Source organism: Apodemus sylvaticus, chromosome 14 (genome assembly GCF_947179515.1).
Source record: "Apodemus sylvaticus chromosome 14, mApoSyl1.1, whole genome shotgun sequence".
Taxonomy (NCBI): domain Eukaryota; kingdom Metazoa; phylum Chordata; class Mammalia; order Rodentia; family Muridae; genus Apodemus; species Apodemus sylvaticus.
The window spans coordinates 23609961-23619237 of NC_067485.1; the positions used below are offsets into that span (position 1 = coordinate 23609961).

Sequence of the window (9277 nt, forward strand, 5' to 3'; positions counted from 1 at the left end):
TCTTCAGACACTGGATCTAGCAGCATCTCAATCCCAGATCTCCCACCTCTGGAGCTCTGAGAAGCGTGTATTGTTCAGTCATCGGGGCTGTGGCGATTTTTCAGCAGATCAAGAGGACAGAGATACATCTGAGGTCTACTGGAGGTGTAATTCAAAGAAGGTTGGCTAGAAGCCCTTCTCTTTCCCAGGGTCACCCTCCACCAGACTGCCTGGGGTCCTCACGACTTGGTAGCTGGCTTCCCTGATTCAAGATGAGTATAAGGGTGAGGGAGCAGGAAGTCGCAGTTCTTTTTATGACATAGCTTCCAAAGTCATACACTTACTTCTACTCCTGTAGTGAGTCACTAAGGCTAGCCACACTCAGTGGGCGGGGAAACTCATCCCGCATCTTAAAGAGAAGGATGATTTCCAAAGACCTGTGACACTGAACAATCCGCCCTGGTACAAAGCGGTGGCCCCCACCCCTACTCAAGCCGGTCCTGCTCTGTTTGCTTTCCACGCCCACGCTTCCTGACGAACGAACGCAACGGGCATTTCCTTTGTAAAAACATTTATTTTCATTCATTTTACACATTAGGGGTGTCTTGCCTGCATGTATGTCTGTGCACAACGTGAGGGCAGTACCCAAGGAGGCCGGAAAAGTGTGGTGGATCCCGTGGGATTGCAGTTATGAGTGGTCCTGAGCTACCTCGTGATTGCTAGGAATCGAACCCAGTCTTCTAGAAGAGAAACCAATGTTTTTAACCACTGAGAAATCTCATCACCGCCACCTCCTCCTCCTTCTCTTCCACTTTCTCCCTTTTCATCCCCCTTCTCCTCCACGCTGCCCCACCCCCACCCCTTCTACCCCCAACCCTTGGAGACAAGGTATTACTATTTAGCCCTGGCTGGCCTGGAAAGGACTAGGTAGACCATGTTGACCTCGAATTCCAGGTCGATGTTGAGTACTGTTACCTTCTGGAGATGAAGAGGAAAGGAGCGATCCAGCAGAGATCTTGCAGGTGGGAACTTTAGTAAGGGTCTCCTCAATGCTAGAGACAGTGTGGGGCACTGAAGAGAGAGACTTCTTTCCCACCAAGCAAAGCAAGATGTCCATTCTTAAAGGCTTCTAGGGGTTAAGTGGGCCCAAGGCTTAGTTGATTAGTGGCCTAGTCTATGTACTTCCATTCACCTTACCTCTGATTCCCCAGGGGCAAGAGTGTGTGGCCTGACCTGTGTGGCACGAGGGGAACTAACAGGTGGCAGGAGGGAGTGTTTGTATCCTGATTTTAATCAAATGTGCTTGCACTTTCACCAGGAGCTATGGAGTTATTTTGGTCAGTTTCAAATATCAAGTTAAGTTTTCTAGTTTAGACTTGTTAGATGTGTTTTTTTCAAAAGATGTATTTAGTTTATTTTATGCATATGAGTACACTGTAGCTGTCTTCAGACATGCCAGAAGAGGGCATTGGATCCCATTACCGATGGTTGTGAACCACCATGTGGTTGCTGGGAATTGAACTCAGGACCTCTGAAAGAGCAGTCAGTGGTCTTAACCGCTGAGCCATCTCTCCAGCCCCATGTGTTATTTTTTCTAAAGATTTGTTATGCAATATGCATGCCTGGTGCCTATGGAAACCAGAAAAGGTCGTTGTAGCTCTTCTTAGTTGTGAGCTGTATGAGGCAAATATCTGAGTTCAAGGCCAGCCTGGTCTATAGAGTGAGTTCTGAGATAGCCAGGGTTACACAGAGAAACCCTGTCTAGGGGAAAATATACATAAAACTTGTTTTCCTTTCTTGAAGACATTTGACTGGCCATCCGATTATTTTAATAATCACTATCACATACCAACTTTCTGATTCTTCTTGGGGTCAATATAATTTATATAATTCTATAAAGTCCATTTAATTAAAGTTTCAAAACTATAGGATAGACTTTACCGTATTTCAATCCTGATGTTTTTTATTTTGCTTTTCTCCAGAGATTTGTCTATTTTACCTAATAGTAATTTATTGTATTTTAATTTATTTTTGTGTGTTATTACTGTGTGTGTATGTATTAGGAGGTGCATATCATAGTGTGTGTGTGTGTGTGTGTGTGTGTAGGTCAGAGAACAACTTTTGGAGGTCCATTCTCTCCTGTATTTGTGTAAATTCAGAGGATCAATTCAGGTGGCCCAGACTGACCACCAATCACTTCTACCCACTGAACCACCTCACTAGTCCCTTAACTAATAATAATATTTTACCATTATTGATAATTTTTATATTCTTGGTTTTTATTCTATTATTTTAGTGTTTATATATTTTTTTCTCTACTCACCTAAATTTGGGAGGCGGGCCATTTTCTCCTTCTGAGTTATATGAATGTTTAACTCATTAAATTTAAAATATATTTTGTATCTATAGAATGTACTTAAGATCTACATTTCTAACTGGGTACAATTTTTAGCTGACCCATGTATATTTTTGTAATGCATGATTTCATTGCATTCCATTCTAAATATTCCTTTTTCATCATAGTTTTCTTTTTAGTATAGAGACTATTTAGGGGGTATTTTTAGTTGTCAGAGTTATGGGATAGAAGAATACATTTCTATTTCTGGTTTCTATTTCCAGTGTATTGTGGTAAAAGAACACGAATCAATGACATCATTCCTTTGGAATGTCTTGTGATTTCCTTTGCGGTACGATAAATGACAGGGTGTGTGAAAGTTCTGGGTTGGGATTGTCCAAGGCTGGGATTGGAATACATGGTTAGGCGTGTGCTGAGCAGGTGCAAGACCCTGGGCTCAGTGGACAGCAAGCACACTTAGGAGTCCAGGGGTCTCAATCATGATCATTTTCTCTGCCAGTTAAAAAAATTAAAAGGTAGGAAAAGCCTTGAGCTGGATAGGTAGCAGCAGAAAAATAAACTCAGCACACAGGAGCAGACAGAATCAACAATTGAAGAGAATCCAAACACACACACACATACATACACACACACACTCTCACACACACACACACATTCACATACACTCACACACACACTCACACATACACACTCACACACACACTCACACATACACATTCACACATACACACACTCACACACACTCACACACACATACGCTCATACATACACATACACACACACACACACACACACACTCACATACTCACATGCACACTTCAGATACACAAAGATGAAGACCCTCTGCAAAGCAGAGTGGGGTCTTGGGAAGTTAAAAATCTAGTCTCAGCTCGAGGTCCAGGGTTTTTAAAGTCTCTGAAGGTTTCCTTTCCTAATTTAGTGTTGGTCAGTTTGAAGAAAGACAGAATGGCTGATAGCCCACAATTGGGTAACAAGCAGGTCTTGATCTGGCCTTGAGCTTTGATTAGTCAATGTATCAGCAGGAAAACTTCTGTCAGGAGAAAGAGTCTTCAAGCCTTTGTTTTAAGCTACTGGCTTTTGTCTCAGATCAGAAGGGGAGGAAGAAACCAGCCATCTTGGAAGTTCATTATCTTTCTTACTGAGTCATGGCCTCTCTCCCTATCTGTCTGCTTGCCGGGGAATCTAATTCCTAGTCCCCAAAGGTACCTTTGCTTATTTGCTTTGGGAATATCCTTCCTAAAATTCATGGTTTTGTAATAAACAGTATTATTGTATTATTGTTTGGTAAAAGAAAAAACAGCTTTTAGGGGCCTAGCTTTATCAGGAGAGAAATAAAGGCCTGCAGTGTTAGACTCTGAAGGATAATCTGTCTGGATAGCCTAGAGGACTAGTCCAGGGACACTGGTCCCTCTGGGTGAGGGACATCTAAAGCTATGAAACGGACAGACAGGCACCCAGAGAAGTTGCCTCCTTCAGTCGGTGCACCTCACACACCATCCTCACAGGAAACTGACAGGAGCGATTGGTTGGGCCTAAACTTCTGTCAGTGCTCAACATGACAGCTCAACACCTTGAAGTTTACTCCACACAAGCCTGCGCTTGTGTGTTTAAATGTCCTTCCGAGATGTGTGAGCAGAAAGAGGAGAATGATCTTCTGCTTTAAGACTACAAGGAAAAAATCCTTCAAATGTCCACTGTTTTTGTGTGTTTTTCCTCTCTTTTCTACCACATGGAATCACAAATAGAAATCATTGGCATTCTTTTAAAAATATTTTCTTTTTATTTTAAAATCGTGTGTATATGTGTGTGTGTGTGTGTGTGTGTACACATGTGTTTGTGTGTACATGTGAGTGCTGGTGCCTTGCAAGGTCAGAGAAAGGCATCCCTTGGAGCGAAAGTTTCAGGCCTTTAATGAGCTTTTCAGCATGGGCGCTGGGAACTGAACTAGGGTCCTCTGCAGGGGCAGTGCCCACTCGTAGCTGCTGCGCCTCTCTCTCTCTCTCTCTCTCTCTCTCTCTCTCTCTCTCCTCTCTCTCTCTCTCTCTCTCCCTCTCCCTCTCTCTCTCTCTCCCTCCCTCCCTCCCTCCCTCCCTCCCTCCCCCCTCTCATCTCTGTCTCTCTGTCTCTCTCTCTTCCTTTCTGTTTAAATTTTGAGTCAGGGTCTCAGTTTTTGTTTCGTCAGGCTGGTTTTGAACTCATGCTCCTCCTGCCTCTGCTTCCTGAGTGCTGGGATCTAGGGATGCACCATTATGTCTGGTGTACTTTGGCCTTCAGTGCTGTATTGCAATGATCTATTTGCTGAATGGAAGGAGCAACAAGGAACACCATAGGCTCTGTCTTCTCTGCGCCGTGTCTCTAGCCCCTTAGTGTGTTTCTTACATTTTAAAATTGTTGTCACATAATAATTATATAAATGTGAGGGATGATGGGATGGGATGCAAAGACCATATCAGTGTCTTTCAGTTTTAAATTAAAGACTAGACAGGTGGTGTGTGCCTATTCTATCACTGGGAGGCAAAGACAGGTGGAGCTCTGTAAGTTTGAAGCCAGCCTGACCAGGCCAGCCAAAAGCTGCTGAGGGAAAGCCTCTGTCTGTCTGTCTGTCTGTCTGTCTATCTCTTTATGTATGTATCTATCGCTTTAGGTATGTATGTATGTATGTATGTATGTATCTATGTATCTATCTACCTACCTACTTGTTTATGCATATGTATGTATATGTATATTACTTAGTTTTTTCTCTCTCCCTCCCTCCTTCTCTCCCTCCCTCCCTCCCTCCCTCCCTCCCTCCCTCCCTTTAGCTCATGCTTGCTGAGCTGTACAGACAGCACACCACACTTGCTTCCTGTTTACTTACACGGCAATCGTGCCGTCCCCCTCCCCAGCAGACAGAGGCAGGAAAAAGTTAACAGAACAGCATTAAAGCAGAGAAATCATACACTGAGAGGCGCCAAGTGTGCTGAGGACTTTCACACCTCAGTATGAAAAGTTCAGATTTGGTTCACAGTGGCTCCCGGGACACTCCTGTGCATTTGCAGGGGTTTCTCCTTGCCCAGGTTCCTCTTCCTATAGTGCCCTTTGTCCAGGCTCCAGCTCTGTCTGAAAATACTGAATGGAAAATTCCAGAAACAAACAGCTCATAACTGCGGGGGTGGGGGTGGGGGTGGCTGTTGTTGTTTTGTTTTGTTTTGTCTTGTCTTGATTTGTTTTTTTGAGACAGGGTTTCTCTGTGTAGTCCTGGCTGTCCTAAAATTCATGTTGTAGATGAATCTGGCCTCCAACTCAGAGATCCTACTGCCTCTGCCTCCCAGGGCTGGGATTAAAGGTGTGTGTCACCACACCTGGTTCAGTTAATAAATTTTAGGAAATTTGTATTTCAGCATATTATAGTAATTATTGTTTTTACTAGTTCTTGCTCATGTGCCTAGTACGTGTGCCTAGTATAAGGTATTTTTCTGGTGAGAATTTATGTACAGTATGGAAAAAAAAAAAAGAACAAGCAGGGCTCAGCATCGCCTCAGCTCTGAGGCCTCCCTCACAGGCTACCTTGGATGTGTCTGAATCTAAAGATGGGTTCCTGGTGTACCTTAAACTCATTCTTACCCTCCCAGAACCCAAAGTGACTCCCCTTTTGGGCTAGAGAGTGACATCCACAAGCTTCTGGTGACAGGCAGGACACAGCAGAACACCCAGGGACTCCTTCCTCCCTGTGATGTATCCATATACAGGGCCCTGAGGTGGGACGGGAGGCAAAAGCTACTGGCCATGGGCCCAAGGACAGGGAGGCCATTTACACAGCTAAATGTTTTTTTCTTCACGGTGCCAGTAAGACAAAAGAAGGAACAGAAGTACAGATGGATAGACGCTGCTCTTTGTTTATTCTCTTTCTTCTTAAACACACAAGTGTAAAGTTGTGTGGCCTACACAAAGAGAGCATGTGTAACCATGAGCACCTGTACCTTTAAAAATAAAGAAAACAGGGGCTGTCTCGGCCGCCCTAGGAGAGCAGCAGCCATGGCCCTGCGCTACCTGATGGCCGTGGGCCTCAACAAGGGCCACAAGGGACAAAGAACATCAGCAAGCGGAGGCACAGCCGGCGCTGCGGGCGCCTCACCAAGCACACCAAGTTCGTGCAGGACATGATCCATCCGGGAGGTGTGCGGCTTCGCCCCTACGAGCCGCGCGACATGGAGTTGCTCAAGGTGTCCAAGGACAAGCGCAGGCTCAAGTTCTTCAAGAAGAGGGTGGGCACGCACATCCGCACATCAGAGCCAAGAGAAAGTAGGAGGAGCTGAGCAACATCCTGGCAGCCATGAGGAAAGCTGCGGCCAAGAAGGATTGATGAAGCCTCCCCCAATAAAAGAGTGTTCCTCAAAAAGAAAAAAGAAAAGGCTAAAGTGTATGGTGGATAAAAACTGATGTATTTATTTATTTGTGTGTGTGTGTGTGTGTGTGTGTACTCGAGCTTGTGTGGGCTGCATACTGAGCCCCCTGGGTGGGTATTTATTTATTTATTTATTTATTCTTTGAGCATCATTCATCCATAAAGAAACTGTTATAGAAATGAATGGGACTGGAGCTTATCATGTTTGGTAAAAGGAGCCAGACCCAAAAAAGACAAATATTATGTTCTCTCTCTGTGATGGTTTGTATATGCTCGTCCTAGGGAGTGGCACTATTAGAAGGGTATGGCCTTGTTGGAAGAAATGTGTCACTGTGGGGATGGGCTTGGAGATCTTCCTCCTAGATGCCTGAGCATGCCCAGTCTGTTCCTGGCTTCCTTTGGATAAAGATGTAGAACTCTCAGCTCCTCCTGCACCATGCCAGCCTGGATGCTGCCATGTTTTCTTCCTTGATGACAATGGACTGAACCTCTGAACCTGTAAGCCAGCCCCAATTAAATATCATTTATAAGACTTGCCTTGATCATGGTGTCTATTCACAGCAGTAAAACCATTAGACATTCTCATACACATAATCTAGAGTTGCAACATGTATACATATGACTGTATATATGTGACTTGAGATTAAAAGTAGATTTTCTGAGGAGAAGAGACCCAGTGAGTGGAGGAGGGGATTGGGAGAGTGGGGACTACCAGAGAGGAAGGATAACATCTATGCAGAGAAATGTCATGATAAAACTCATTATTTTTGCTTGCTGACAAAAAACCATTTTTAAGAGAAAACAAAGAAAGAGGGTCAGCAAGATGGTGCAGTGTGTGAAGGAGCTTGCTACCAAAACCGATGTCCGGAGTTTAATACTCAAGATTCACAAGGTGGAAGGAGAGAACTAACTTCCATAAGTTGGCCTTTGTGCATCTATGGCTAAATTATTTATTCAAAATGAGGCAGGAAGGACTGCCTGAGGCTCTGGGACATACTCAGTGAGCCAGTTTGAGTTCTTGTTGGAAGGTGCTTACATTCTGTTTGCACACCATCCATCAATGCATCGAACCAAAGACCGTGGCAAGTGCTGCACTTGGAACTAAACAGGGTGTGGCTGCAGAGCACCTGTTGGGGGTTGGAAAAGACTATGACCTAGGCAGGTTCTCTTCTTCCTACAGTTTAGGGTCATCATGGAGGAGAAGGCAGAAGCACAGGAAGGCTGGTCACATTATATTTGCAGTCAGAAACTAGAGAGCAGGGGGCAGGGGCTGTGGAGTGGGGGAGCAGCAGGGGGTGGCCAACATCAAAGGTAATTTAAGCCCAGGTCTTGTGACAGAATCCTCAAACACCAGAAGAAAAAAATGCAGGAGCCTACAGATTTCCCAGAATTCCCAATGTAGGAAGCTCCCTTAATGTTTCCAAATCCACATTTGCTCTCAGGATCTCCACTGCCCTCAAGTCTCCAAATGCTTCTAGGCCCCCCAAAACCTGCAGGTCTATAGATGCCTCCCGGACCCCCAGTGGACCCAGGCTTTCAATTTTACTCATATCCCTCAAATGCATCATGTTCTCAAGTTCTGGGTCTCAGAGTCCTTCAAAGGCCACAAATTCCCCCAAGATTCCAAACAAAGAGCATACCAAGTTCACCAAGGAACAAGGTGTGATCTGGGATCATGCTTTTGGAGTTTGCAAATATCTGACTTCTGAGCACTGCGTGGAGCTGGCTCAAAGGACTCACTTGAAGGAGTACCAGATCCCGGTGTGGTTTAAGAACAGGTGGGCTAGATAACCTCGGGAGCATCCCGAAGAACATCTAGAAACTCCTGCAAAGTGAGTGGATGAGCCCACGCTCATTAGACCAGCACAAGTGTTTTTATTAGGGTTTTATTGGTGTAAAGATGCATAGCCATGCAACTCCTTCTGGGTAGCTGATCAGCAGCTTTGGTCGAACTGAGTACCTGAAAGGGAGACTGGAAATGAGAAAAGGACGGGTGTGAGAAAAAGATGAAGCCAAGGCAAAAGTTTCTGATCAAGGCTCAAAGTTTAATTTTCAGCCTTGTGTTTATATAGGGAAAACCCACAGACCCCGCCCCCATCCTTTCTTTCAGCTGGATTGAGTTGCAAAGCAAGCTCAGCAGGCAGTCTACTCCTGTAGGAAACTGGCTCCACCTGGGCTGTTAAGGTCCAACAGTGGCAAACATTTAAGGTCTATTTAGCCTGCTTAAGGCTGAGGAAAGGGCACAGTTTTGGTTTTGTTTTGTTTTTTTCCCTAGTACAGAGTTTCTCTGTGTAGTCCTGGCTGTCCTAGAACTTGCTTGTACACCAGGCTAGCCTTGAACTCAGAGATCTGCCTGCCTCTGTCTCTTGAGTTCTGGGGTAAAAGAGTGTGCCACCACTGCCCAGCATCCATGGCAACTCTTCTAAAAACAAACAAACAAACATTTATTTGGGGCTGGCTTATAGTTTAGAGGTTCAGTTTATTATCATCCTGAAGGGAAGCACAGTGGCATGTAGGCAGACATGGTGCTGAAGAGG

General features: G+C 44.8%; 1 pseudogene; it reads left to right on the top strand.

The window, feature by feature from the left end:
• The first annotated feature begins 6349 nt into the window (after nt 1-6349).
• On the top strand, nt 6350-6698 carry LOC127665070 (60S ribosomal protein L36-like; annotated as a pseudogene).
• The last annotated feature ends 2579 nt before the right edge of the window (nt 6699-9277 follow it).